Below are 8,061 nucleotides of genomic sequence, written 5' to 3' on the forward strand. Positions count from 1 at the left end.
GGTTAAGAACACAGCTTCCATATAAATGTGACAGCACCTCTTGATCATACTATTTGTAAACATATGTAATGAATGCAGCGATCAAAACAATGGTAATGACATGAGTAAACAACTGAATCATAAAGCAAAGACTTTTCATGAATAGTACTTCAAGACAAGCATCAATAAGTCTTGCATAAGAGTTAACTCATAAAGCAATAAATCAAAGTAAAGGTATTGAAGCAACACAAAGGAAGATTAAGTTTCAGCGGTTGCTTTCAACTTGTAACATGTATATCTCATGGATAATTGTCAACGCAAAGCAATATAACAAGTGCAATAAGCAAGTATGTAAGAATCAATGCACAGTTCACACAAGTGTTTGCTTCTTGAGGTGGAGAGAAATAGGTGAACTGACTCAACATAAAAGTAAAAAAGAATGGTCCTTCAAAGAGGAAAGCATCGATTGCTATATTTGTGCTAGAGCTTTTATTTTGAAAACATGAAACAATTTTGTCAACGGTAGTAATAAAGCATATGAGTTATGAAAATTATATCTTACAAGTTGCAAGTCTCATGCATAGTATACTAATAGTGCCCGCACCTTGTCCTAATTAACTTGGACTACCGGATCATCGCAATACACATGTTTTAACCAAGTGTCACAATGGGGTACCTCCATGCCGCCTGTACAAAGGTCTAAGGAGAAAGCTCGCATTTTGGATTTCTCGCTTTTGATTATTCTCAACTTAGACATCCATACCGGGACAACATGGACAACAGATAATGGACTCCTCTTTAATGCATAAGCATGTGGCAACAATTATTATTCTCATATGAAATTGAGAATAGATGTCCAAAACTGAAACTTCCACCATGGATCATGGCTTTAGTTAGCGGCCCAATGCTCTTCTCTAACAATATGCATGCTCCAACCATTAAGGTGGTAGATCTCTCTTACTTCAGACAAGACGGACATGCATAGCAACTCACATGATATTCAACAAAGAATAGTTGATGGCGTCCCCTGAAGCATGGTTATCGCACAACAAGCAACTTAATAAGAGATAAAGTGCATAAGTACATATTCAATACCACAATAGTTTTTAAGCTATTTGTCCCATGAGCTATATATTGCAAAGGTGAATGATGGAATTTTAAAGGTAGCACTCAAGCAATTTACTTTGGAATGGCGGATAAATACCATGTAGTAGGTAGGTATGGTGGACACAAATGGCATAGTGGTTGGCTCAAGGATTTTGGATGCATGAGAAGTATTCCCTCTCGATACAAGGTTTAGGCTAGCAAGGTTATTTGAAACAAACACAAGGATGAACGGTGCAGCAAAACTCACATAAAAGACATATTGTAAACATTATAAGACTCTACACCGTCTTCCTTGTTGTTCAAAACTCAATACTAGATATTATCTAGACTCTAGAGAAACCAAATATGCAAACCAAATTAGCAAGCTCTAAGTATTTCTTCATTAATGGGTGCAAAGTATATGATGCAAGAGCTTAATCATGAGCACAACAATTGCCAAGTATCAAATTATCCAAGACATTTTAGAGTTACTACATGTAGCATTTTTCAATTCCAACCATATAACAATTTAACGAAGAAGAAACTTCGCCATGAATACTATGAGTAGAGCCTAAGGACATACTTGTCCATATGCTACAGCGGAGCGTGTCTCACTCCCACAAAGTGAATGCTAGGATCCATTTTATTCAAACAAAACAAAAAACAAAAACAAACCGACGCTCCAAACAAAGTGCATAAGATGTGACGGAATAAAAATATAGTTTCAGGGGAGGAACCTGATAATGTTGTCGATGAAGAAGGGGATGCCTTGGGCATCCCCAAGCTTAGACGCTTGAGTCTTCTTAGAATATGCAGGGGTGAACCACCGGGGCATCCCAAAGCTTAGAGCTTTCACTCTTCTTGATCATAGTATATCATACTCCTCTCTTGATCCTTGAAAACTTCCTCCACACCAAACTCGAAACAACTCATTAGAGGGTTAGTGCACAATAAAAATTAACATGTTCAGAGGTGACACAATCATTCTTAACACTTCTGGACATTGCATAAAGCTACTGGACATTAATGGATCAAAGAAATTCATCCAACATAGCAAAAGAGGCAATGCGAAATAAAAGGCAGAATCTGTCAAAACAGAACAGTCCGTAAAGATGGATTTTTTTAGGGCACCAGACTTGCTCAAATGAAAATGCCAAAATTGAATGAAAGTTGCGTACATATCTGAGGATCACTCACGTAAATTGGCTTAATTTTCTGAGTTACCTACAGAGAATTAGACCCAGATTCGTGACAGCAAAGAAATCTGTTTCTGCGCAGTAATCCAAATCTAGTATCAACCTTTCTATCACCGACTTTACTTGGCACAACAAAACACAAAACTAAGATAAGGAGAGGTTGCTACAGTAGTAAACAACTTCCAAGACACAAATATAAAACAAAGTACTGTAGCAAAATAGCACATGGGTTATCTCCCAAGAAGTTCTTTCTTTATAGCCATTAAGATGGGCTCAGCAGTTTTAATGATGCACTCGCAAGAAATAGTATTTGAAACAAAAGAGAGCATCAAGAGGCAAATTCAAAACACATTTAAGTCTAACATGCTTCCTATGCATAGGAATCTTGTAAATAAACAAGTTCATGAAGAGCAAAGTGACAAGCATAGGAAGATAAAACAAGTGTAGCTTCAAAAATTTCAGCTCATAGAGAGGCATTTTAGTAACATGAAAATTTCTACAACCATATTTTCCTCTCTCATAATAACTTTCAGTAGCAACATGAGCAAGCTCAACAATATAACTATCACATAAAGCATTCTTATCATGAGTCTCATGCATAAAATTATTACTCTCCACATAGGCATAGTTATTCTTATTAATTGTAGTAGGAGCAAATTCAACAAAGTAGCTATCATTATTATTCTCATCATCAAATATAGGAGGCATATTGTAATCATAATCAAATTTACTCTCCATAGTAGGTGGCACCAAAAGACCACTATCATTATAATCATCATAAATAGGAGGCAAAGTATCATCAAAGAAAATTTTCTCCTCAATGCTTGGGGGACTAAAAATATCATGAAAACCAGCTTCCCCAAGCTTAGAACTTTCTATATTATTATCAACAATGGTGTTCAAAGCGTTCATACTAATATTACTACCAGCATGCAAATAAGATTCCATAGGTTTTTTTAATTTTCGCATCAAACCATCCATGTCTTAAATCAGGAAATAGAATAAGAAGCTCATTGTTGTCCATTATGCCTAACTAGTGTAAACAAGAAACAAAAAGATGCAATTGCAGGATCTAAAGGAAATAGCTTCGAGTACTTACAACGGCGAAAATAGCTTAGTAGCCGAGATCCGGAGTGTGAGTACCTTTTACCTTTCCTCCCCGACAACGGCGCCGAGAAAATAGCTTGATGTCTACGGGAGCTTCTATTCTTGTAGACAGTGTTGGGCCTCCAAGAGCAGAGGTTTGTAGAACAGCAAGCAACTTTCCCTTAAGTGGATCACCCAAGGTTTATCGAACTCGGGGAGGAAGAGGTCAAAGATATCCCTCTCATGCAACCCCGCAACCACAAAGCAAGAAGTCTCTTGTGTCCCCAACACACCTAATAGGTGCACTAGTTCGGCGAAGAGATAGTGAAATACAGGTGGTATGAATGAATATGAGCAGTAGTAACGGCGCCAGAAAATAGCTTGCTGGCGTGTAGTTGATGGTGGTAATATGGTAGCAGTAGTAACGCAGTAAAACAGTAAACAAGCAGCGATAGTGATGGCGTGTATTTCACACGTTCGTTGGGCAACCCCAAGAGGAAGGTATGATGCGCACAGCAGCAAGTTTTCCCTCAGAAAGAAACCAAGGTTTATCGAACCAGGAGGAGCCAAGAAGCACGTTGAAGGTTGATGGCGGCGGGATGTAGTGCGGCGCAACACCAGAGATTCCGGCGCCAACGTGGAACCTGCACAACACAACCAAAGTACTTTGCCCCAACGAAACAGAGAGGTTGTCAATCTCACCGGCTTGCTGTAACAAAGGATTAACCGTATTGTGTGGAAGATGATTGTTTGCAGAGAAAATAGTAAAACAAGTATTGCAGCAGATTTGTATTTCAGTATTACAGAATGGACCGGGGTCCACAGTTCACTAGAGGTGTCTCTCCCACAAGATAAAAGCATGTTGGGTGAACAAATTACAGTCGGGCAATTGACAAATAGAGAGGGCATAACAATGCACATACATGACATGATAAGTATAGTGAGATTTAATTGGGCATTACGACAAAGTACATAGACCGCCATCCAACCGCATCTATGCCTAAAAAGTCCACCTTCAGGTTATCATCCGAACCCCCTCCGGTATTAAGTTGCTAACAACGGACAATTGCATTAAGTATGGTGCGTAATGTAATCAACAACTACATCCTCGGACATAGCGCCAATGTTTTATCCCTAGTGGCAACAAGCACAACACAACCTTAGGGGTTTCTGTCACTCCCCCGGTGTCAATGCGGGCATGAACCCACTATCGAGCATAAGTACTCCCTCTTGGAGTTAAAAGTAAAAACTTGGCCGAGCCTCTACTAGAAACGGAGAGCATGCAAGATCATAAACAACACATGTATAATAACTTGATAATTAACATGACATGGTATTCTCTATCCATCGGATCCCGACAAACACAACATATAGAATTACGGATAGATGATCTTGATCATGTTAGGCAGCTCACAAGATCCAACAATGAAGCACAATGAGGAGAAGACAACCATCTAGCTACTGCTATGGACCCATAGTCCAGGGGTGAACTACTCACTCATCACTCCGGAGGCGACCATGGCGGTGTAGAGTCCTCCGGGAGATGAATCCCCTCTCCGGCAGGGTGCCGGAGGAGATCTCCAGAATCCCCCGAGATGGGATCGGCGGCGACGGCGTCTCAGTAAGGTTTTTCGTATCGTGGTTTTTCGCATCAGGGGTTTCGCGACGGAGGCTTTAAGTAGGCGGAAGGGCGAGTCGGGGGCTAACGAGGGGCCCACGCTATAGGTCGGCGCGGCCGGGGCTTGGGCCGCGCCGCCCTATAGCTTGGCCACCTCGTGGCCCCACTTCGTGTGTTCTTCGGTCTTCTGGAAGCTCCGTGGAAAAATAGGGCCCTGGGTCTTCGTTTCGTCCAATTCCGAGAAGATTTCGTTACTAGGATTTCTGAAACCAAAAACAGCAGAAAACAGGAAATGGCACTTCGGCATCTTGTTAATAGGTTAGTTCCAGAAAATGCACTAATATGACATAAAGTGTGCATAACACATGTAGGTATCATCAATAATATGGCATAGAACATAAGAAATTATCGATACGTCGGAGACGTATCAAGCATCCCCAAGCTTAGTTCTGCTCGTCCCGAGCGAGTAAAACGATAACAAAGATAATTTCGAAGTGATATGCCATCATAACCTTGATCATACTATTTGTAAACATATGTAGTGGATGCAGCGATCATAACAATGGTGATGACATGAGTAAACAAGTGAATCATATAGCAAAGACTTTTCATGAATAGTACTTCAAGACAAGTATTAATAAGTCTTGCATAAGAGTTAACTCATAAAGCAATAAATCAAAGTAAAGGTATTGAAGCAACACAAAGGAAGATTAAGTTTCAGCGGTTGCTTTCAACTTGTAACATGTATATCTCATGGATAATAGTCAACATAGAGTAATATAACAAGTACAATATGCAAATATGTAGGAATCAATGCACAGTTCACACAAGTGTTTGCTTCTTGAGGTGGAGAGAAATAGGTGAACTGACTCAACATAAAAGTAAAGAGAATGGTCCTTCAAAGAGGAAAGCATCGATTGCTATATTTGTGCTAGAGCTTTTATTTTGAAAACATGAAACAATTTTGTCAACGGTAGTAATAAAGCATATGAGTTATGAAAGTTATATCTTACAAGTTGCAAGTCTCATGCATAGTATACTAATAGTGCCCGCACCTTGTCCTAATTAACTTGGACTACCGGATCTTTGCAATGCACATGTTTTGACCAAGTGTCACAATGGGGTACTGATGTCTACGGGAGCTTCTATTCTTGTAGACAGTGTTGGGCCTCCAAGAGCAGAGGTTTGTAGAACAGCAGCAAGTTTCCCTTAAGTGGATCACCCAAGGTTTATCGATCTCAGGGAGGAAGAGGTCAAAGATATCCCTCTCATGCAACCCTGCAACCACAAAGCAAGAAGTCTCTTGTGTCCCCAACACACCTAATAGGTGCACTAGTTCGGCGAAGAGATAGTGAAATACAGGTGGTATGAATAAGTAGTAGCAACGGCACCAGAAAAGTGCTTTGCCCAGGACAGTAAACAAGCAGTAGTAATGCAGCAGTAGTAACGCAGTAAAACAGTAAACAAGCAGCAATAGCAGTATTTAGGAACAAGGCCTAGGGATTAGACTTTCACTAGTGGACACTCTCAACTTTGATCACATAACAGAATAGATAAATGCATACTCTACACTTTTGTTGGATGATGAACACATTGCGTAGGATTACACGAACCCTCAATGCCGGAGTTAACAAGCTCCACAATAATGCTCATATTTTAGTAACCTTTAGTGTAAGATAGATCAACAGACTAAACCAAGTACTAGCATAGCATGCACACCGTAACCTTCATGCATATGTAGGAGGAATAGATCACATCAATATTATCATAGCAATAGTTAACTTCGCAATCTACAAGAGATCATGATCATAGCATAAACCAAGTACTAACACGGTGCACACACTGTCGCCTTTACACACGTGCAGGAGGAATAGAACTACTTTAATAACATCACTAGAGTAGCACATGGATAGTAGTGATACAAACTCATATGAATCTCAATCATGTAAAGCAGCTCATGAGATTATTGTATTGAGGTACATGGGAGAGAGATGAACCACATAGCTACCGGTACAGCCCCGAGCCTCGATGGAGAACTACTCCCTCCTCATGGGAGCAGCAGCGGTGATGAAGATGGCGGTGGAGATGGCAGCGGTGTCGATGGAGAAGCCTTCCGGGGCACTTCCCCGCTCCGGCAGGGTGCCGGAACGGAGACTCCTGTCCCCCGGATCTTGGCTTCGCGATGGCGGCGGCTCCGGAAGGTTTTCCGTATCGTGGTTTTTCGTCTCGGGGTTTTCGCGACGGAGGCTTTATATAGGCGAAGAGGCGGCGCGAGAGGGTCGAAGGGGTGGCCACACCATAGGCCGGCGCGGCCAGGGCCCGAGCCGCGCCACCCTATCATCTGGGGCCCACAGGGCCCCCCTCTGGCGGCTCTCGGGTGTTCTGGATGCTTCCGGTGAAAATAGGAACCAGAGTCTTGATTTCGTCCGATTCCGAGAATATTTCGATACTAGGATTTCTGAAACCAAAAACAGCAGAAAACAGCAACTGGCACTTCGGCATCTTGTTAATAGGTTAGTTCCAGAAAATGCACGAATATGACATAAAGTGTGCATAAAACATGTAGGTATCATCAATAATATGGCATAGAACATAAGAAATTATCGATACGTCGGAGACGTATCAAGCATCCCCAAGCTTAGTTCTCGCTCGTCCCGAGCGAGTAAAACGATAACAAAGATAATTTCTGAAGTGATATGCCATCATAACCTTGATCATACTATTTGTAAACATATGTAGTGAATGCAGCGATCAAAACAATGGTAATGACATGAGTAAACAAGTGAATCATAAAGCAAGGACTTTTCATGAATAGTACTTCAAGACAAGCATCAATAAGTCTTGCATAAGAGTTAACTCATAAAGCAATAAATCAAAGTAAAGGCATTGAAGCAACACAAAGGAAGATAAAGTTTCAGCGGTTGCTTTCAACTTGTAACATGTATATCTCATGGATAATTGTCAACATAGAGTAATATAACAAGTACAATATGCAAGTATGTAGGAATCAATGCACAGTTCACACAAGTGTTTGCTTCTTGAGGTGGAGAGAAATAGGTGAACTGACTCAAAATAAAAGTAAAAAGAATGGTCCTT

Source organism: Lolium rigidum, chromosome 2 (genome assembly GCF_022539505.1).
Source record: "Lolium rigidum isolate FL_2022 chromosome 2, APGP_CSIRO_Lrig_0.1, whole genome shotgun sequence".
NCBI classification, from domain to species: Eukaryota; Viridiplantae; Streptophyta; class Magnoliopsida; order Poales; family Poaceae; genus Lolium; species Lolium rigidum.